Genomic DNA, 23,942 nt, shown 5'->3' on the forward strand with positions numbered 1-23,942 from the left:
ATTTCTAATCCAAGCATCTTCTTAAACAAAACGGGAGACGTCTTTTAGGAGAGCATTAATTTACTATACAAACAACCTGAATCACGCAGAGACTCCGCCTGTTTATTCAGTCCCACCGGGAGAAAAATCTTGGTAAAAAAGTACGTGAGTATCTGCGGAAATCAGAGGCGGAAGAAAGCTTGCGCAAACAGAAAGAGGACAATTTCGTGCAGAGGTCGCGAAGCTATAAAACTCGAAACCCTTCGGAACGCTTCGTTTCGTTCCTTTCCAGAAACTTGAATTTTCGTTTCTATTAACGTGCATGCTCGCCATACGCGAACCCTATGCTTCCAGATACGTGACAAGATATTTCCATCCAAATTGCATGTTCCCCTTTTATCTTCTCCATAAATTCCATCATTTTGAAAAACAATTATCACGTAAACAGAAAAATGTTATTGACGTTTGTATTACTATTATTGGCAACTAAAGTTGCCATTGTAGGAACGAACAAAGTTAAAGCGTTCTTTGAACTGGATAGGGAAACGGAAGGAGCAACGATACCGACGACGCTACGCTAACGAAGCAAAGATAAAAATCAAACGAGACAATTAAAAGGATTTTCGACACGACGGTAAATGAAAGTCAGTGTCGGCAAACTTGCGAACGTAGTCACGCTCGAGCGTATTCAAGTATGCAAAGGAACAAGTTAATTAAGGCCCACCCAGAAAGCGCTATTTCCTTTTCTCTCGATGCTGAACGGTACACGATGGAAACGTGCCAAGAGGACGCGCACATAAACGTCGATTCGCTTTCCTTCCCTTTCGTCTTTTAACATCCCTGCTACGAAAACTCGACCAACCTGCTGAATAAAACTGTATCCAGCGTGCTTGGCCAATCACGAGATTCGATTATCCGCTGGCAATACAGCGGTGCAAAATCTTCGATTTTGTTTTTCTGCGATCGAGCAAAGCATTTGAAAAGAATCGACACAACGGAAAAGAGAAGGGGACCTTGAGAACGTCGTGTCATGAGAAGAACGATGAAGGGATTGTAATTATGCAAATCGAAAATACGTGAGAACGAAGACAATGAAGCAAGCTCGGAACAAAGAGAACGTAAAACAACGTCGACTGATAATGAGATTAACGGTGTCGATTAAATTTCAATTCGACGAACGAAATTCCATTTTATGCGCGACTCGTCATCGAACTTCTCACGGATATCGATCCCATGGACAATGGCAGTGGCTTTCTCGCGAATCGATCAACGAGTTTCGTTCATTACAAAAGAACAATGTCCCTTGCTGGAGAAATTCCGAACGGCCGGATAAGAAGTAAACGATCGGACGAAATTTCTCCATATACGCCGTGTACACAATTGCGACCACACTTATTGACTGTTTCGACCGACAGTTTGTATTTTATCAGAGATAGAATTTTTTGGATGAAATAAATTCCGAAGGCAACGACGACGAAAGTTTGACCACGAGCGCGAGGATTAGAAATGAAATTCAAGTTCTCGTTGAATGGAAATATGAAATTTTGCTCTCTCGTATCCGCTCTTCGAACTTGTTCCCACGAGTTGTTAGCTTTTTAAACACTCGTACAATTTATGGGAGCGAAAGCCGATAATCCCGAGGATTATAGGAATATAGGAACTTCCGAACAATTTATCGAATCAAAAATACTAGAACTTGCACGCGCAAAAACCTCGAATTCTTCGATGCAAATTCTTCTTATTTTGAGAAAAAATAACGACGTATAATAGCTAGCATCGCCGTTTTAATAGGTAAAAACGTTTCTTCCTTTTTCATTTTCCTCTCTTTTTATTTCCCTGAAAGCGCCGCTTAGTCTTGCTGCTAAAAAATTTGCCGACATCCTCCGACGATCTCGGTTCTTTCTCTATCATTTCGCGTTTATGAAAGCACAGGGGAGACGAAGAAGAGAAAAACGTGGATAAAACCGTCTAGGGCTTCGCACCAGCCAAGGATCAACAGACTCGGAGGATTTTCAAAAAGAACCGACAACCTTGAACGCTGGCTTCCTCCAAGGATCTTCTTTAAATTTATCGCTTTCCGTCTGCGAAGGATTAACCGACGTTAGATGACAACGGGTGAGAAAGAAAAACGTGGCTGAGAAATTTATTACGATCCTGGAAACAAAGTCCCGGCGTTAAATCACGCATAGCGAAAGAGGCGGCGTCATTTCGAAATTCTTCAACGATGAAACACGATTGGACACTGGTTTCCGTAGGAAATTGCGTATTCGATCTAAAGTACGCGATCGTTTGGAAATTGCTCGATTGTAAAACCGACGCAAAACGAACGTATAAAGGCAAGATACTTTCTTCGGTTCGTTCGACGACGATAATGAAACTTAAACTTAAACTCGGACTTTACGAGGCCGTAAAGCGAGCTGCTAGATTCATGGACCGTCATTGGAGGAATCGTTTTCACGAAATTACCTGCTGCCATAAAATTGACAGCTGTTCGATCTCTCCATCTAGTTTGCCTAGTAAACTTCCGGTACTTGATATTTGTCTATTTCCATCAATTACCGTTACGTTCGATGTATGACGTAGGAATTGCAACGTAAATTCTGCATCACCATCCAACTAATATCCAACTAATACGAGCTTCTAATCTTTTCATTGGTAATTTTTCTTCGGTCTATTAATAAAAACGATCGATCGTATCGATCGAATAGATTCAACGATGAAATACCATCGTATGGAGAAGAAGCAATAAAATTGTACAACGTACGTTAGGGAAAGCGAGATCGAGTCGTGCAACGTCCAGTCTGCGGATATTTTTGAACATTTACCGTTTGGGGAAAGCAAAGAGACAGCTGACAAGTTGCGCGAATTCCAGCAGTTGGTTTTACGCGATCGTGCCACAGAGAGCTTCAAAGAAGACAGAACCGCCAACAAAGGGGCAACAGGGCCAACGTGTCCAAGTGACCACCGACCTCAAAACCGACCAATGCGTAATTTACATCATTGTAACGTTTCAAAGGATATTCGCCGGAGACCAATTTCATCAGTGAACAAAGTAACAGATATTCGGCTCGGTTACCAGACAAACAACTACGTGTATCTTTTAAATATGTTTATAAAGGTACGCCAACATCTGTCGTGGTTGCACGTTCAACAGGAAAGTTAACGCGAACGTCGAATTGCATTTACAACTTGCATGTGGTAAAATTGGACTCGACCGAGTACGTTAACGAGTACGTCGACTGGTATTTCGCAGACATCCCGAGCTTTTGTTCGTCGCTGAAATGAGATGTATCGTCTCAAGGACGCAACAGTATGGATACCAGCACGTATAGTCATCGACGGTAACCGACACCGATTGCCCGATCTATGCGTCTTATTTACCGCGAGACTTGGTTAGTTTCGGTGAAACTGGCTTCTTCGCCAATAAATATTTATACATCAGCGAAATGTGGGTTAACGTTTTGCATATCGTGCCCACGAAGGATATACCGGTGGCCCTGACAAATGCTATGGATCCAGAGCGACAATGAGGATACGTGGCTCTGATAAGAGCTTCCTCCTTCCCTCACGGTTTTAATTGCTCGTTCTTATCAGCCCGCAACTTTACATCGCTTCGTTAAGTTTCACCAAATTTCAACCGAGCGTCCGGCCGTGTGCCGAGTAAGAACTTTCCATAGACACAGGCAAGTTGAGCCGAACTGGCCAACTGAAAAGGATTGACAAGTTCGATAAGAGATTCGAGACGATCTTAAACGTTTGCTTTGATAGATGCGAGGAAAATTAGCGTCAAATCGTGAGAAAATTTCTTCTCTTTTGTTGAGGTTGACCGATGATGAGGAACGAATGGATGAATTTGTAATAGAAATCCAGATCCTCGCTCTTTCAGTGTTACGATACGATAAGAATATCATACGGAACACGTTCATATATTTATATCAAAGGACATGACCAAAAAGTTAAGCTTGGTGCGTAGCTCTAGCTGAAGGCTACAAGAAACAGCAATAGAAGTCTACTTATAGCTCTCTTGTTTCCAGACCTCGTAACCCAAAACAAAATTTAGATCCAAGGACGCGATAACACGGACCTCTCTTTATTTTCAATCTTTTTCGCTAAATTCTATTCTCTTCGTAACAGCGGTCACCAGGTCACGGGTATACAAACGAAAAGGCGTAGTGTTTTCCTTGAAATAATTACTTCAACATCTTGAAACCCGCATTCGTCTTATTTTCCTTTTCGTAAGTTGGCCAACTCGAGGACCACCCGCGGCACCGCCAGTTAGAACCTTTAAATTCTCGGTTTCGCGTTCGTTATCCTCGGGCAACGGAATCACCGCAGCGGCTTAGCACCGTGTAAACGGCACTTAGAACGTAAGAATGAACAACGACCTGTTCTGAATGGCGCGCGTAACGCGATGAAAAAGGTGAACGACAGACGTCGTAACCTGAAAAATCCACGGCCTTTCTCGCGAAACTGCTTCCACATTCTGTGCCATCCCACTGAATACTTATTCGAATACTTATTCAAATTCGATCCGAGGCTCGATAACTAGTCCCGTGGGCACGCAGCAAGGGCGGCTTTCCACTCGCTGGAAAAGGATCGTAAATCTTTTCCATGGCGTGTGCAACGTACGCACGCGTGTGTGTTCCCGCGTGGAATTCACACGGGCGAACGATCGCGGGATTCCACGGATTGCCAGATTCCCGGAAAAGGAATCCGATGTTCGTATTCCTTTCTGCGATGCTCTTGCAAGTACTTCTATTCCTGGTCGACAGACATCTGAATGTCTTGCAACATCGACGTGTTTTTGACGTTTTGCCCCGTCATCGTTCGAGAGATACACGAAAAGGAAGAGATAACGACTTTGTAACGGTTATCCCGCGCCTAAACGTGTATCTCCTACGTATCATGCGCCCCCACGTTTCTACAAATGACCTTGTTGCCATGTTTTACATAGATAGCTCTTTCAGATGGTGTTGCGTGTCCTTGGTATAGAGAAGCACGGGGCAAAAATTGTGAAATTTCGTGGGAGTCGAACGAGAATTTCCGAAATTCTGTAACACGATCTGAATCCAGTTACACGATTTTTTCGATCGTGTACCGTAAAAATATACACTCGCGCGAATACTCGCAGTCTAGCGATAAATTAACGATAATAGGACAAGTTAAATTCTACGCATATAAATTTTATAAATCACAGATCACAGCTCGCTCTGCTATTTGGTATGGAATTGTAAAATTGTTAAAGTCAATTATGCGACAAAAACCTGTAATTTAGAACGTCCAACTTGTCATAATATCGGATATTCGTCGTGAAATTGCGAAACGGTCAAACTCGTTTTCCTGCAGTTCTTGTTCTTGGCTTACATTACATTATTACAACAGTAAGAGAAACAAAACGGCGAAGAATAGTAGAAACCATCGGCTTTTCCAAAGTTTCTGAAACACTCGAAGCAAAGAACGAGGCACCAACTTTCCCGGAATTGTTCAGACGCGATTTATTCGCGATCGACGTTCACCTCTGCACCCCGCTACCATTATCCTTGCCCTTGAATTCCATCGATACCATTTTCCCGGCGTTTTGTGGTACTTTCACGTTCCCGAACGCTATTTTTCGTATACGACCGACTGATATCACATACAATCGCCTATTCGTGCGGACCTCATAAATGAATCATTGCGCATTCGCCGACACTTTATACGGACCGATAACAACGTTTTGTCTCGATGACAATTACGTTCGCTTTCGATACGTATCCGTTCACCTTGGCGGACGAAGAAACGAGCGCTAGACGCCGCCTAAGGAATTTCGAGGCAATTCTAATTTTTCGCTTTTCCTTTCGTACTTCCGTTTCTCATTTCCAACGTCTCTCCTTTTCGTGATCGATAGGATAAGGTGGAGTTACTTAAGGCAATAGGATATTTCGATTATGTTAAGCAATTCGCCTTGGCTCGAACTTGATTCGAAAAGTTCGTGTTATTTTTATTCGTTAGCGAAACGGTTAAAAAGAAGCCCGTTATCGATAGGTCATCGATACTGGTTAACAGTAGTCGAAAAAATCATCGATAACGATTACTCGTTAGAGAGAACAATTTATCCGTTAACGATAACGTTACCATTAATTTAAAAATTGTTGATCGTTTGAAATAACTGACTCGAATAACGCTACCTTGGCCTGCCTTATCAAGATGGCCGAGAAAAATCAGCAGAGCATTTTTCTCATGATTTTTCATCTTGATAAGGTAGGTTAAGATGTCGAACGATGATCTCGAACGATCCGACAACCATCTGTACAAGGACGACATCGGCCGAAAACCAGTCCCTCGCATTATTCCATCGAAAATCGATGTACCGGATACGAAACGAAGTTGCAGTGAAATGGAACAACGATACGGATAGAAAATTCCGACCGAAAGTTCGTCTTCGTAGCAAGGATAACGCTTCCTTCGTCTCTGAGAGACCGTTCGGATAATAATAGGGCGAGCATGGACGCGAGAAAAATCGTGCGAGAAATAAAAAACGATGGTCCATTCGCACGGACGAAAACAATAAACGTTCGCGAATATCTCGTCGCGATATATCGTTTCTTTTCGTTTCAATTTCACTCGTTTTTTTCTACTCCGCGTCATTTCTCTCTCGCTTTTTTTCGTCTGTTTATGAGGCTCGCAGTTTTATCGTAACGTAATGCAATTTTCATACGCAGACATGTGTCTTTTTTTTCTTCTTTGAAGAGAAAATGAGATAAAATAACGAGTAACGTTTCCTTTAATGGACATCACGTGAATAATATTTCCTTTCAACGATAACATTCGAATATAAATTTCTATCGCCATTATTCAGAAAGCTCGTTTAGAAAAAGCGATGAAACGTCAGACATCAACGTACTCTCTCTCTCTCGCAAGATAGAAACGCGAGTGTAGCCCGCTTAACCCCTTGGCCTATAACCACGACCGAGTCTCGTGGTAAGGGATTTGTGCTATAAGCGAAAACCACGAGTCTGACTCGTGGTAATTTACAAATTGCTAGCGATTCATTATCCACTTTGAAATAATAAACTGTTTTTGTTAACCGATCAATCGATCGTGATTACGCCTCAGACGTCTTAAAAACATTATTTGTCCTCAAACGTTGTTTAGTATTTAACAATTCCTTTTGTAATCCCCAAATATACATGTCATAAGAAGCATACATTTTGCCCCAGTTCGGACACACGGCTGAACAGATGAATGGCACGGCGCGCGACCGAACTTCTTGCTTACTATGGTTCGCGCGATCGACAGATAGCGTGTAGGCCAAGGAGTTAACATACTCGGATTGATACATTTCGAACAGGGTCGTGACAAGTTTTCGGGACAAACGGCTGATCTAGTTTCTGTCTTATCGTTTCTCCGGTTCCTGCCGATTTTCCTCTAACTTTTACAAATTTCCGAAACATTTTCAAACCTTTTTGTCGCTGTAATCAGACGACGATTATAATCGTATCAATGAAATTTCAAACCATTCTGCAGATATACACAGATGTTACAAATTCGTATTGCAAACATATATATATTTAGTAAAAAAAAAAAAAAGATAAATAACCATATTAAATACGAGGCCACTGAATATCCAGGCTTATTAATACAGCGGATAATCGACTGCTCAAGTATAATGTAATAAACATTCTTAATTATTTCAACTATTCAAGGACCCTAGCCGCTTTTCGACCCTGGCCCAGTGTTCGCCACCACAGTATCGTCAATCTCACGCAACGTTCTCAACGAACGCGATTTCCTATAGCTATCGTCGAATTTTTCGGCGAAAGAGCGAAAAGAAAAAAAAGGAAAGAGAAACACCGACGAAAGATAAATCTTTTACGAGCGGTCGGTGCACGCCACTTTGCATAATATATTCCGCTACGAAACGCATAATACATCCAAGAATAAAGATACGATTTGAAAACGCGTAATCTAGCGAATCGGTTAAATACGAAAACATCGCAATTTCCTGCCTATGCACAATATCAAAGCTCCAGCCGAACCTACGTACGTTCCATTTCAGCTCTTTTATTGCGCGTTTAATGCACGGAATGAAATATCGCGAGCTTACTGTCAGCAACAGCGAAGTCCTACGACCGCGGAATATTGATATATTTCGTATAAAAAAAAAAAAAGAAAGAAGAAACGGAAGGCATCAGCTGTTGGTCTCTAAGTCTACGATAACAAGGATGCTGCGGGAACCGGAATCGCTAAAGTACGAGGAACGTGAGTTGTAATTATAACGAATGATTATGCATATATGCGAGGTTAGATTGAGAAATGAACTTTTTATATCGAAGCAGTTACGATCGAATCTTTATGCGGGGATAGTAGCCACGTGAAAAGACGAAAGTAAAAATGGCATAAAAGTCATGGAGTAAGGATCACGTCGACGTAATATACACGTACGTTATGCCAATTTTCGACGAGGTCCGGTTGCCGACGTGTTAAAATCATTAAATACTCGATATTTTTGCCTTCCATTAAATATAATACCAAGTTATAACGACGTGTTATTCCCTCGGAAGATACGAAGATGAAAACCGCTACTCCGTGATTTCTGCACCAGAGAAACAAGACTAATCGAATGTCATTGACAAAAGTACTGGCGTAATTAAACGAACGACAAGAGGAGGGTGGAAATATAAATCGAAATCGTTTGGCCGGTCTCTGCCCTGAAGCCGTTTCACGCCCCATGAAAATTCCAACTACGTCTAACGACGGTTTAACGATCGATCTTGAGCCAACGTCGAGATGAAAACATTACCGATGGCCATTATTGACCTTCGTACCGAATGAACACGCCGTACACGTAACCTAAATACGGATGATCGCCAAACGAACAACGAGACAATTAAGCTTGCCGGAAGTCGTACGAATGGCCGCTGAAAATGTAATTGACACACAATGGTACACACGATTCGCCTTCTCTCTTAATTACATTCCAACGTCGCGCCCGGTGCGTACGTATCCAGCATAACTGTACGCGTTCCTCGGCCAACTGTTCAACATGGGAATTAAATATCGCGTTTCCGCGTCTACGATTCCGTGCGTCGAGCGGCGTAATCGAATATCCCCATGGAAATATTCGCAGAGGGGAAAAATCCGTTCGTAGAGAAATCAACGCTTAATGTCAGTTAATCAGTAACGTTGCAGAGGTGAAAATCGCGATCGTAACGCGTTCATTCGAGTTGGCGAATGATTGACGCCGTTACGCCAGCTCTCGAAACGTTTCCCGTGATTTCTCGCGTACGAAACGATATTACGCGTCTGAAGCGTACTAACAGCGCGCCATGAATCTACGATGTAACGACGGAAAATTCCTTATCTCGTGCTGAGCAGCACGTTCCTTAAAAATCAAAGGCCGTCGCGTCGGCGTCACTCGGTTAGACGAACGCGGATAGTTGAGAGACAGACAGCCGTGCTGACTTCATCGAGACTTCGTTCTTAAACTCAACAACCGCCAGCCGTTTTCGAGAGTTCCGCGTTCTCTTGGATCGCACAGCTTCATTCAACCGATTTCGTTGCTCGTGGATACGCGCGTGCTTTGTTATTAGGACTAGGATTTTGTTTGAAAATCCGAGAGAAAAGATCCTATGTTACGTATTATCTTTCTATAGAATTATTCGACAAAGTTAGTGCGAAGGTGTGCCAATTCTGTCATATAGAATTCTGAACGCAGAATTAAATGACCGTCAATCGAATACGCTACGATCGTTGCACATCTTGCAATTTAATTGTAAATCTATCGAGTATAAAACACTTGTTGCGCGATTTTCTAATTGAAGAAGGCACGTGTGCGATGCGTTATACGTGAAACAATGCGCCCACTGTGCCATCCTTCTCAGTATTTATCTCAGGATAAATAACCAGATTACAAATTACTTCTTAACTTGGAGAACTTTGATTTGCCCTTTGCTCCCTAACCGAGATCGAACCTTCGCGCAAGCAAAGTGCCCCTCTCGCGATGCATACGCTGTATGCAAGCACGTTCAACAGAAACCGTGGACTCTGTGTTTCACAGAATATATGGCGCGCACCCAAACTAAATTCCACATGTTCCTCGAAATATTCACCACCGAAGAATAAATTGATTCTTCGTGAAAAACGTAATAACCACGCAAGAAGTCCAAGACGAATGATATCCTCCCGATCGTCTAAGACGAAACGAGCATCGTATCCAACGTAACGATAAGATCTCACAAAGATACGGTAATTCTGTTAGGAAGAAAAATTACCATATAAAACGAAAATAGAAATGACGCCGAGTTATTTACGCCGACAAATAGTTACGTTTGGCTAAACATTTTATTCCGTAGAAAAAAGAAGAAACCCGTTAACGACGGCTCGTTAGCAGCAACAGCGATACGAATAATTAGTTCCGCGTAATATCATAACTCTCTCGTTTCAGCTCTTCCACGTAGCAATTGAAACTGCGTTTTCGCAACATCGACGATAGTCTGATCCCACCCTCCTCGTTTCACAACGAAATACCCGTTTCCAGTTCGAAAACTACGGATTCGGCTTCTCGATCGCCAGCAACAACACGCCGAACGTGGGAATCTTGCATCGCCACTCGCCATTTGACTGTTAATCCTCGGCTGATTGATAATTAGTCGGTCGAGATTAATACGGTGGCAGGGACGACGTCAACTCAACCGCGTTTCAGCCGTGGAACGTAAATCGATTTTTTTTCGATGCAGTCTCCGTGACAGATTCGTTTAAAATTATGACGGTAACCCTCCGCCACATTTTGTATTTAAATATCACGCTTGTTGGACTCGACGCTATTTGCCATTTATCCCGTTGCCTGGCATCGTTCAACCCGTGATTTTATGAATACCCTACCCTCATAAAGCGATTTCCAATCTGTACACGAATAATGCTCGATCAGTTGCCGACTATTATCGTATTGTTCTACGACACGATTAATGCCATTCGCACGACCAACGAGTACCATTTGTTCGGATCATCGAGTTATCGTAATGCAAACGCGAAACAACGAACGTCGAATTTAAGGCAACTACGTGATGAAAGCTGAGGAGGAAACTTCAACGACGTTCGAAAACTTCCGATTCGATGCTTGATAAAACACGAAGACCGTAATCCGACGATCAGAAACAAACGTAAGAAGAGGAAGAGACGGTAAAAAGTATCCAACGGTCGGAGGAAGTTCTCGCTATATCGAAGCAGTTGAGTTTCTTGCGAGGGCCGTCGAGTTGCGACGCTGGGCCGTAGAAGTAGAAACGGCGTAGCGGAAATTGAAAGGAACGAAAGAGAAACCATCGAAGAGAGACTGTTCCATGGAGAGGAAGAAATTTCAATTATCGTCCATTCGTTAGACGACAACGCCGAACTTCTCGTGGTTGCGCAGTCTGTCTGAAACGACCATCTTGAGAAAAACTGCGAACAGGTAAAACTGACGAGTCCGAGGGACGATGCGTTTCGTTTCTTTCGTTGCGCACATGTCCAAGTCTCTTCCCTTTGATCGTTCAAGTATTTTGATAATCTCTGGGAAACGTATGCTCGCGATAAGTATCTTCAGACTCGTTTCACATTTTATCAATATCGTCGAAAATGTTTCGGATAACACGCGTGATACATTCGTGAAATAGTTTCTATATATTTTGAAACACTTTTGCGACACCACGGTGAATGAATTTAACGTAAACGCGGGCCGCTGTTCAAACAGCGGTATAATCGAAAATGTAAACGTGAATCGAAAATATAAAGTAAAATATAAACTCGGCTTGATACGAGGTAAAACGTTTCTCGTTGCAACGGGCGTTTCTCATCGAACGAAAAAGTCAGCCAGGTTGCAAGAGTGAAAGGACGAAAAAAGCATCTGTTCGTTCGGTCACGTATCTTATCGCATGCGAGAGGAAACAAATCGTAATTATCGTCCTTTCATTGGATACTCTTGTCTTCTTCTCGTCCTTTATTCAACGGCTCCGGCGACTATCGGAAGAAAGAAAAGACGGGTAAAAAAGAACTGCACGGGGATGGATGAAGTGCGTTCGGAGAAGAGCGAGCTGAGAGATCGATAAAGACCGCACTGCTGACTGTGAAACGTGTCTCCTGACCTCGATCAATACCGCGGTAAACGTAACACGAATTTAAAAACATTTCCGTCGGAACGAAAAATCAAAGTGGTATCGTTTAAAATCGAACAACGCGTCGAATAAACTCTCGAAAATGTTTCTCTCTGCCGTATCGAAAATCAGAAACGCTACCGTTACGGAAATTGAAATGTTTTCACGGAGAACGGAACACCTTCGTCTTATTCGATCTCGCGTTACTCTGCCAAATGCATTTGTTCGGTGATCTTTTAATACAAGTTCAATCTTCGAACCAATGTATTTAACAAAATAGATTTATATATTTGATATTAAACGTAGAAGAAAGATTCTACGCTTTCATTTTTCTCTTCTATTCCGTTACGATAGAGCTTCATTTATCTGCAGAATCGTAGAACTGCAATTTATATAACGTTTCGGTGATTTTCCCTGCCATTTATAAATGTACAGAATATAAAACTAAAAGCGCGTACAGTCCTTTTCCATACAAAGGCGAAACAAAACACCTTCCTTCTCGAAGACGAGACACAGCTTTAGTTCCCTAGAACTTTGCTTGACTCATTTAGTACGCTGACAGTTAGCGATCCACAGTCAGCTCGGTTTCCTATTCGGAAGAAAAATTTCAATCATAAGGTATACACTTGTACGCGTATACGTAGGACGACGTGGTAATCCCCTCGCTTTGAATGGCGAAACTTCTCCACGAACCGAGATTATTGCTATTTTGACGCAAGAGATAATATCACGCAAGAAAGGACAACGCGAAACCGCAATTGGTTTCTGAAATTATTCCGCCGGCTAGCCACCACGTCAAAGGTATAATGGAACCTGTCTAGAAACGTCCAAACGCAATATATGTCCATGGTGTGTCGTGGTGGAGCGTCGGTTATGCGTAACGTGCGTCAGAGAGTGCGTATAATTGGCAGTGGAATATTATTATTGCACGAAGCGACACGGGACTAACGAAGAGAATCGGTCGTGAAGAGAAATAGAAAGAGGAAGAGATAGACGTGAAGTCGCCGGGGATGGTAGTTATCCGTACGAAGGTCTAGGTACTCGTCGAACGAGATTTGTGTCGCCGAGCGAAAAGAATCCATGAAATATCATGCAAAACACGATAATAACGTGTAACGCAGAAATTTGCCTGTTTGCATGTTTCTTCTCTTTTTATTTATTTATTTATTTTTTTTCTAAACTATCAGAGATATTAGAGTATACAATTTAGAGTCTATTTGTAATTACGTTAGCGTAGAAAATATTGTTGAAAAATAAGGGGACAGCTTCCAAGTTATATTCATAAAGATTTTTTATTGAGAAAATAGTCTAGCAACGGAGATTGAATAGCTGAGTAAATACGTAGTTCCAAAATCGTACTAATACGCGCTTTTTTTCATTCGTTACTGCGTCTATCAATAAAGACTCGCTTCTATCGATGCTCGATATCGGTGCAACTAACGTTACGGTATGATTTGTGATTCGTATAGATATGAAAAAAGAAAAAGACAATTAAAAGCAGGAGGAAGAAAGAAGAGAAAAGAAAACTGTTCCGATCAACTCGACGTATGACACGTAATACCTGAATGTAAATCTCTTAATTCGAATCGCGATCAATTCGCCATTCGTAAACGCAATTGTGATCGTCGGGGATGACGATTGATAATAATTATCGAACATAAATTCAGACCAGTTTCCTGGAATGAATTCCCATTTGTGCAAAAGCTGTATAAAAATAAATAAAAAACCCGGCTGTCAAAGTTCAAAGATCCGTCTGCTAACAATAACGCATTCTTCAACACACTTGTGTAGACAGAAAAAGCCATACAGGTGTAGCAAGAGTTTGTCGTCACATCCTGCTCGGCTGATGCATTTTTCATTTTGCGAGCACCAACACACGCTATTCGCAACCGTATGGAAATACACGAAGCGGTTTACGCAGCCGAAATCGAACAATAAAGATAAGATACAGAAAAGCGTGGAAATTAAAATATCGATTCACGCGTTACGGCCTGATAATTCACGAATTCGTGTCGTCGATAAAGACACAGATTTTACGCGATACGAGAGTTTCGAGGTGGAGAATACGGTTGCAGAGGCGAAGTAATTGGGTCGTAACGGCACGATCCGTTAGCATTTTGTAACAGTGTCATCAAGAGCGAAGAAAAGTCCCGCAGGGGTAGTAACGGCGTTGCGCGTTGCAATAGTGCGGCGCACCTGCAAACCAGGGGTGCATCTCCTGCCACGATGATCAATAACTTGAACCGTTCTCGACCGTCGCTATCGACTTGTCGGATCTTAGGTTAGTTTCCTCCAGCGTCGACACGCACCCTGTGAGAAACGTTACGCCACTCGAACCGTTTTCTTCGCGCTTCGAATATGCCAACGATCAACGAAACGCCCAGGGAAACTACGCTGCAACTTGGATCGTTAATATTGTACCGGCAAGTGCTTTGGCGTAATATGCTTCATCGACCAAAGGAATTGTTCGCAAGTAAAGAAACCGAGTAACGAATAGGGTAGAGTAGCGGTTCTTTTCGGCACAAGAGGTTTCCGTTCTTCGAACGAAACGAATATCATAAATTTTCTGAAAAAATTGTCCAAATCCGACAAGTAAGTAAGTATCGATAGTCGAATATGAAATTGTATTTACGAAAAGCTACTTACTTTCAAATACCTAGGATGCAAACGTATCAATTTCTACACCTTTCACTGAAACTGTAACAACCAACGAAGCAACAAGAATCTGCCGATAGACAACCCGGCAAGGGACAAGACACGAAATACCAAACCAAGCGCGCGAGAACCATAGAGATTCCTCGCATAGTATCGGATCAAGTACAAAACGAGTAACGCTACACTTTGCGACCAACTAGAGCAAACGAGATCACGAATCGCGATACGATCTTTCCGGACGTGGCTGACACTCGACTCGTCGACCAATCCTCCGTCTACGCGTCCTTCTCCGAAAACAATTTCGTGCAAGTTGGTAACGCGCCATTTCCATGTACAGCTAAGTATATGCTGCCTCTTCCAACGTGACTATTTTCAAACTCTGCGATTCGCTCGTATTCCTACTGGATGAAAATATCGACAGCTACGATCGCTGATTAATTAATCCACGTAATTAATATCGAGCTATCGATAATTATATGTTACATGTTATTACTACGCAGATTCGCATTACTTAAATCGTTCATCGGACATACTCGGAATCACAAAACGAACATGTCACAGCTAGCATATAACCAGAGAAAAGACCGATAATTTTCGATACAAAAAGTCAGAATAACCGATATGCCATCGATGTATCTTCATCTGCATCTTCGCCTGTCCGATACGTCTTATCGATATATCTGCGTCTCGTAATTCTGGTGGCCGATTACGTATCGCGGCCGCTATCCAGCTTCTTTTCTTTTATTTCGTGCAGGTACTTTTTGCAAACGGGAAAGGCGAGGACGTGAAAACAGGAAGGAAAGAGAAAGGAGAAAAAAAGAAGGAGGTCTCGACCAGCATGTGGCCACGGTGCTCGTAAATTCCAGGGCCGCCAGCGATGGGCGCGATTTTACGGACACGGGAGCGTCGGATAAACGTCGCACCTAATGTGGGCCTAAACCGAATTATGCGAATTAGAGGCCGGTCGTGGACAGATAATGGTCCCCTCTTGGAAAGCGACCGGCCTCCGGTTCCCTTCACTCCGTTTCCCCACCCCCGCACGCCGACGCTTTTGCAAGGGAGATTAAATGTTATTAATGACCACGGCACGGTCGTGCACGTGCAACTACTCCTTCCGACCCCTTTCGAAATAACATCGTCGTGTAAAATTAATAGAATCGCGCGAAAAAAATCAAGCGTTTCGGATAAGAAGCGGCGAATTTACGAGAAGCCCCCGCCTTCCTACCTAAGGCGCGGGTAATGAATTGCGCTGGATTTTTTCAAGCGAGTCCTTTGGGTGCAATCGGTTTCGTCGCTTTTTAATTAAGACTGGCCGTATCCTAATCACGGTTGTATTTTATGCAGGTACGTAATTTATGCAGAGCACTTGGGTAACACGTAGAATACTAGAAAAAGGTAGTACTAGAGTCCATAAATTTGCATTATATAGATTAATTAAATCGCTGACTCTCCGATTGAACCTTCGACAAGCTATACTATCCTTTCTGTATTATTTATTCTGCGTGCCTATTATATTTTTTCTTTTTTTTTTTTTTTTTTTTTGTCTTTTTTTATTCGAACGACGACGAGAGCTGGGAAAAGCGCAGTATCGTTCTAAATGAATTATTCGAATCTCTTTTGAATTTGTAGAGCAATATGAACTTTTGTTATAGCTACAATTTTGAACCAACGTTTCTACGCTCTCGATGTGTTCCTCTTGAAGCGAAACTCCCAAGTGTCTAATTAGTTGAACGAAAAAAAGAACATCTCGCTTTCACGACAAAATGACATAGATACATATTTACGCATTCGTATAAACCGTAAAAGCTGTATATACGGGTTTATCGTCACTGGCAGTATTCTATGGAAGTTGATCTATGCACTGATCTATCTTCAAAAATTAATCATCGGGCCATATAATGCGCGGATTATAATGCTTTATGTTTGGAGGCAGGCAGTTTACATAACACAAGTTCACTGATTCTCCGTGCTATCTCATAAGTTTTCATTCATACAATAGGAATCGACGTTCAGATAAGCGGACTAAACCAACAAAAGTTTCATTCAAATAAACGTAGCCGATACATACCGTATCCTACCCGCACGAACATCGACAGTCCATTAATTACCTAAATTTGTACGGCAACAGCGGCAAACGATAGAAATCGTTGGACAAATAAAAGAAGCGGGGGAAACCAGCCGCCACGGTAAACGTTTGAAAATTCGTTATGGAAATGGTTGGCAACAATTCCTCCGTGACATGTATCGCGACTGGAGTCCTCGTGTTACACGACGCAACGAGTTTACCGAGTTTACTCCTGTACCGATATACGTGGAACTCGGACTGCTTCCCAGTTCCTGAGAGCAATTACTCCTGTCTACTATAATTACGCGACGTTGCACCGGCGTTACAAGGTAGTCGTACGTCGCTAGATAAGGTCAGGACACGACGATCCCTTTTCCCTCCTGTCCACGAACCTTTCCCGTTTCTCCTTTTGTAACCTCTTCTCGTCGTTTTGTATCCCTATCGAGGCAAGGGCGAAATTAATCAGCAATAAATAAAGAACTTGTTACACGGATAATAATTTAACGCAGATTTAATTCGTTTCCTTGGCAACGAGTTTGTTTGTTATCGTTCTACATCAACGCTAGCGCCACAACAAGTTTCCAGTTTAATGAAACGAAAAATGGAATGGAATGGAACGAAAAAAGTGAAAAGCGCGCTCCGACAATTTGTTTTCTATTGGTTACTTTGCCAACGTTATTTCCCTATCGCGTTTCTCTCGCGAAATATCCTTGCGAGATATCTGCACGTACTTTACTGAAACATTTTTCGTTCGACTGCCGCAGGGGGAAAATTGCCGAGAAGGAAGTTGATTAAATTTAAACACGTTTGCGATATCGGTTTCCGCGAAGATTTCCTTCCTAAGCACCGGCTTCTAACCCCGGTGTTCGTTTCGACGACACGCTATCGTGCAACGGTTGTTATCCCAGTCTCGAGTGTTTTCGTTACGCCGCGGTGTTGCGAGCACAACACGGTTCTCGAGAAGAGAGAAGAATTTGATACAAGAACCTATGTCACGATTCTCTCTGATATTCCTAATTTTCCTCTAAAAATTTCTAATTCGTAAAAGCAAGAAGATTCCCTCGGCTATTCTCGTCTTTTTTTATTCCAATTTTGTAAATATCCAAACGGAGATGCTTTATCGCCACGAAACACTCCTCAAGCACGTATAACCACGTCGAATTTTAGTTCTATACTTTAAAAGTTTCCAAGGATCGCTCGAAATATACCAATTTATATTTGCGAATTTTCTTGGAACGAGAATATCAGCTGCGTTTTTAGCGATTCAAAACTGGCGAATTTGTAAATCGGCCACGTAAACTGTCGGCTACGGGTCGTTGAGAATTCGCGATGTATTCGGACGTTTCCGAAAGCAGACGCATGCACGAGGCAAAGAAGCATAATCGAACCATGTTTGGCCATAACCATAGACTAGCGATCTTGGCTTGTTCGACGAACGACCAGCAAAGCCGGGAACAAAGTTTCCTTACAAACGCGATCATACATACAGTTACCACGAACCGATGTAAACACTTTACACGCAACATGATTCCTCTGTGGTCGGTCTACAATATCCTATCGAGAGTATGATCATGACCGTACTAAATTGTCTTTGAAAGGATGCGGTGACAATATCCTGGAACCTGTTATCAAGGAATATTGGATCAGGTGTAGCCAGATGTTTCGCCTTCGAAGCGATTTCGCTTTGACTGACTCCAAAGCGCGGACGCGTTAAAATGTTTGATACTTGATCGTCACGAACAGAGAGATCGAAATCAGTAATGGAAAATGGAAAACGAAGGAACAATTTCCATTTACTTTGCGTATTTACTATATCTATTTATTGAAAGGGCGTGGAAAGAGATTCTTTATATTCTCACTACTATACAAACGTATATATTTCAATAAGGAGTTTCAGAGAACAAAACCTTGTGAACACGCCTAGACTTACGTTAATCCACTATGCATCTTTAAGATGGTAAAAGGATATCTGCCTTTCCTTTTCCGTACGATTATCGGCGCTTTAAACTTTGAACGAAAGCTAGCGCTGCGTGTTCGAGAGAATCGTTTCAAAGGTACGACGAGAAGCCGAAGAAAAGAACATACCGGTGGGAAAATAAAAAGCAAGAAGGAAAGATGAAGAAGTAAAGGACGGAAGAGAAGAAGAAGAGGAAGAAGAAGAGGAGGAAGAAGAAGAAGAAGGAGAAGAAGAAGATGACGACGACGACGACGACGACGACGACGACGACGAAGAAGACGACGACCGCGACGAACAAGAAAGAGAACAAGTCGTAGAGGAGAAGGACGAGGAGAAGGACACGGCGGAGGAGGTCGACGCGTGATGCTGGATGAGGACGAGAGCCGAGTGGAATGTAAGAATGTATCCGGCGCACCTGCTTGCAGGCTTCAGTTCTCAAACTAAGACGAGCTGGACCGTGCACGTGAAGAATCTTCCCACTGGCGTGTGGATGACGCTTACACGCTTTCATCCCGACGAAAGACGGCCACGACCAGACCAAGAAAAGAAAGAAAGAAAGATAAGGAGGGAAGATTCAAAGGAGAGATACAAGATCGTATACATGGTATATAAGGACCAGTGGAGAGAGTCGAAGCAGGATGACTCGGAGGAAAAAAGAAAATAGTAAATATGGTAAAAGAAGGGTGAAAAGGTGCAAAAGATGGGGCAGGAGAGAGACAGCAGGAGGTCTCGAAATTACTAAATCGTTTCGCGTGAATTCGATGAACATTATCGATACTGCCCGACTAATTTATATTCCTTTCATAGATTTTACAGAATAGTCGGTGAAGATCACGCCCGAACATACTAAAAGTTTATTTGATCGAAGTCGATTTATAAAGAGCGATAAAGGTTCTTCAAAATCTATAGAACGACAACTCCAAGTCTTTTTTCCGAAATGAATAGCGACCAAATTATTCCGATCGATCGAGCACGTGTACGCGAGCGAGTAGATCGCGCGCGCGAGAGAAAGGGGCGTTTTATCTGGCTGAAAGCGAGGCTTATTGACCTACCGCTAGCCGACGGCCACATGAACATGTGGCTACGGCCTTAAAGGCGCGCTCTCGACCTTCTCGAGGCCGTCCGCGGTATCTAAAATCAAGGTTCGCCGAGAGAAACGAAAATCTCAGGCGACAAGGGAAAAAGGAACAGAAAGATTTAGTATAAAATCGTTCGACGATGCGTCGTATTATTCATATCGACGGATTACTCGATAGGTTGGATACGCGAAAGAAATGTGTTTTGAAGCCACTGGCCAAGTTAAGAACGTACCTCGGCTTCGATGGTTAAACGCCATTCCTCGCAAAAGATTCTTTCTTCTCGTCGAAGATGCTAATTACTTGATTCGAAAGCAACGAGAAAAGAAGAAACAACGTTTGCTTGAATCTTTCTCGTTTTTACGAAAACTACATAGATTCGAAGGAGAAATTTGAAAATTCGAAAAGTCGTAAATATTTCATTAAAGTGTAGTCGAGTTTGTATATTATCCCTAAGCCAATTTTGTGGACTTCTTTTCCTGGTTCCTTAAGTCGTAAAGGACCGGACTATAATAACAAACGAGAAAAATAAAATCCTCTTCTTACAATAAAATTCTATCTTTAAAAACAGACAGAAATATATTATACCAAGGATAACCAAACTAGAATTTTACTGCATTTATATGTATAAAATCGTTATGATTTATACCACGTTAAGCTGTTTTAAAAAGCATTTTAAACGTTGCTCCGCTCTGTATTTCGTTGGAATACAAATAATCCGGTGGCTATAATTTTCTCTCAGGCAAATGCATACATTGAAAATAATACCGCCTAATGCTGCCTGACTTTATCGTTCGGGACCAAATACAAATTTTCGTATCTTAATATTTATAAGACTCCGAAATACTTCAACATACTTTGAATTTTAGTTTACTTTGAATTAATTCGACGTTCCTGAAACATGCTTAACCTTTGAAATACCTAAACTTTTTGTACGAGAGAGAGAAAAAAAGGGGAAAGATCACGTTATTGAAAATTCGCAAAGTACAAGATCAAATAGACGACGTTGGTCGCAATTCGACGCAGCCTAAAAAGCTATTAAAATTCGCATTCTCTCGTACGTAGATGACACATCATCGATAAAGGACGGATCAATGACCGATCTCCACCAGCGTATTATATCAGGTGCAATATCGATGTTACGACGTTATAATCAATTATTCGTCGACTGTGTTTGCACAAACACCGACTGAGTGACAGCGTCTTAATAATCGCGGCATCGATACGGTGCGTAGGTCAAGCGCACTCAACGTAATGGCCAAAGATTAATTAATCGCTGTGTTGACGGTGGGTCCTTGATTTTGTTTTGTCTTTCTTTTTTTTCAACTAATCTGTTAAGACTTCACACTACGAATCCGATTATAACGATCGACGAACAAAATCAACGAAATCTTATTACAAAACGAAGAAAGGAAAGCGATCGAAGCTTATTGGAACATTTTCGTTATCCCGCGATAATTAGCAGCGAAATTTTGTTTTCATCATACCCGAAGGAAACGATTGATATAATTTGAATCACGCTGCAGGTAGCATAGGAAGATCCACGATAAAACGAGCTGCGACGCGCTGTAGCAACGAAATGTCGACATCCGACGGGAGATCGTTCTTATTCAACTAGTATCGTTTGTCCTACTAGAAGTGAACGAAGCACACACACGCACACGCACGCACGCACACACACACACGCACACCACATATGATGCAACAACGCTTTATCTTGTGGTAAACCGGGTTTTGACTTTCGAACGATACACTATCGCACGGCAGAATGACGTGCACTTGGTCGCGCAGTTGTTTTTTGATGAATCTTAGCTGAATGAAGCCTCGGGACTGAACGTTCCCGGTTTCATTGAAAACTCGATTGACCGAAAGATACAAGGATTAATTAACAAATTATTTTCTTATCTAATCGCACAATTCATCGTTCAAAATTTATCCAACTGTCAGAAAAGTTATAAATGAAAGAGAAGGAACGCGCGAGGAACGAACGCATCGTCGTATTAGGTTGAAACATGAAATATAGGATTTCGCTGTGATCAATTTTCCACGTCTCCCCTTTTCAATGAATGCAGACGAGATATCATCGTAGGCGATCGTTCGTTTTAACGCCGAGGAGAATTATCTCTATCGCATATGACTTTAATCTTTTTTTAATTTAATGTATAAACGAACCCTTTTTAACGAAGGAGGATTTAACGAAGGATAAAGATCGCCAAAAATCTAACGTACAATTTATAGGATATAAATTTTATAAAATTTACAATATCTACTTGAACGTAAACTTAAAATGACTCTGCATCGATGTACTGTATACGAATAAATTAATATTTATATATAATTGGAGAGATCGAGCGGAAGAGTATCGGTACGATTGTACGTACAGTTGTGGCAATACATCGTGTCCTTATGCAAACCGATTTAGCATCGATAACAGATCGTAGATCAAAAGAAACATCTTAGGTATGGTAATTTGAAGTAGATGTTTCATTAGAAGCAATTTTCTATTTACGTACTCTATACACTCCGTACAGATATTGAATTCATTTGTGCAGCTTATCTTGTTATTACATACAATAAAGTAACAAGAAGACCTACTTGACCTCGGGAAACAATTTCATCGCGCCACTCGACGATGCTCGTGCACCTACTTTTCATCACGCTCATTTAACTTTTTTCCAGTACGACGATTTGCTCGAGTTACATTAATCTCGATGTTCGAGCGTTAAATGAAACGTAGAGAACGCACAGGTGAAGAAGTAGCGTCAAAAATACACAAAAATACAGGAATGAAATAAATTCTACCTTTAAATATCTATTCTAGATTCTAAGATTTCTATTTTAAATCTGCTATGCTAAAACTAAATCTTCTTTACACGACCTTTGATTAAATTCGACAGAATAGGTTTATCAGGTGTGTATAATTATACTTGCGGATTGTAAATTTCTTTAAATAACCTCTTTGAATAAATTTCATAAATTTCAGGTAAATTCTACGTCTTGGATCATCGTCCTGCGTCATTAATAACGCAAAATGTCACATTAACGTTACGCCAATATCGAGCCTGGAAAGTTATTAAAATAAGAAAGGGAACAGCGACCTTGCCCCGAGCGAGTCGAATTTTTTCATGATGCTGCATCTTTTAACAGCCGTTTAACCGGCCGGCGTGACCGATAAAAATGTGTTATAAATGCGTCTTCGAAGAGGCACACGTGCCCCGTGTATTTCGCGTAGGCGTCGGTGTCCATTTAATGTACGAGGCTCGATCTTACGAGCTGTCGTTCACTCCGATCATCATCACCGTTCCCTTTTCGTCTTCTCGTTGTATAGGTGTCTGTATCGTAAGCTGGAAACAAACCCCAGGGAGAGATACGAGTCGAAATGGAAGCTAAAAGAACGTTCATCCATGGTATTCGGTTTTATTTCCTGTAAGATCACGTAGTTTGTTGTACGGCTGATTAAAGTGAATTTTCTTCCGGGTTTCTTTCACAAGTAAATAAAAATGTTCCCCTTCGTGCAATATTATCCTACACGGTATTCCTAGATTTTTCAAAGGAAAGCCTGAGAATCGCGATATAATACGATTTAATGCGATTCTCATAAATAAATAAACAAACGTATACATGTATCTCTTACACGTTTAACATCGTTCGAATAATTGAGAAGAAAGAACGCGTGGAAAATCTCTCATTGTGCTTTGCGATTGAAAAATTCAAAATTAAGCAGTTAAAATAGACGATACTGCTACGTTACAAGCGTTCCTTACCAGCCAAGGATTAATAAACATTTCAATTGGAATCGTTTCCACGAGTTAAAAGCGAGAAAGACGTTGCGAATTAGATCGAAATGCTCCCATATATCTGTCCTATAAAAATGATTCTTTATGCGAGCGTTAAAGTTCCCGCGCGCTCACGTGCATAATAATCAGCAGCGACGGCACACTCGATAATAAACGCTACATGCGAACTGCGTTTGCATTATGCTTAAACGACGTAATTTCGTGCTTGTACCTACTGTTTATAACGGGTCCTCAGTTCTCCCTACTGCTCTTCCGCGGTCGATTCGTACGAAAGATATCCAGCCTTCCGTAATAGTTTACACCCGT

At 41.8% G+C, this 23,942-nt stretch overlaps 1 protein-coding gene across 5 annotated transcripts in view; it reads right to left on the reverse strand.

Moving 5' to 3' along the window:
• The window catches only part of LOC122573623, a 141,451-nt gene that overhangs the window by 102,127 nt on the left and 15,382 nt on the right, over positions 1 to 23,942 (reverse strand). The gene's annotated exons all lie outside the window — the stretch shown is intronic.

The sequence above is a fragment of the Bombus pyrosoma genome, linkage group LG12 (genome assembly GCF_014825855.1).
Source record: "Bombus pyrosoma isolate SC7728 linkage group LG12, ASM1482585v1, whole genome shotgun sequence".
NCBI lineage: Eukaryota > Metazoa > Arthropoda > Insecta > Hymenoptera > Apidae > Bombus > Bombus pyrosoma.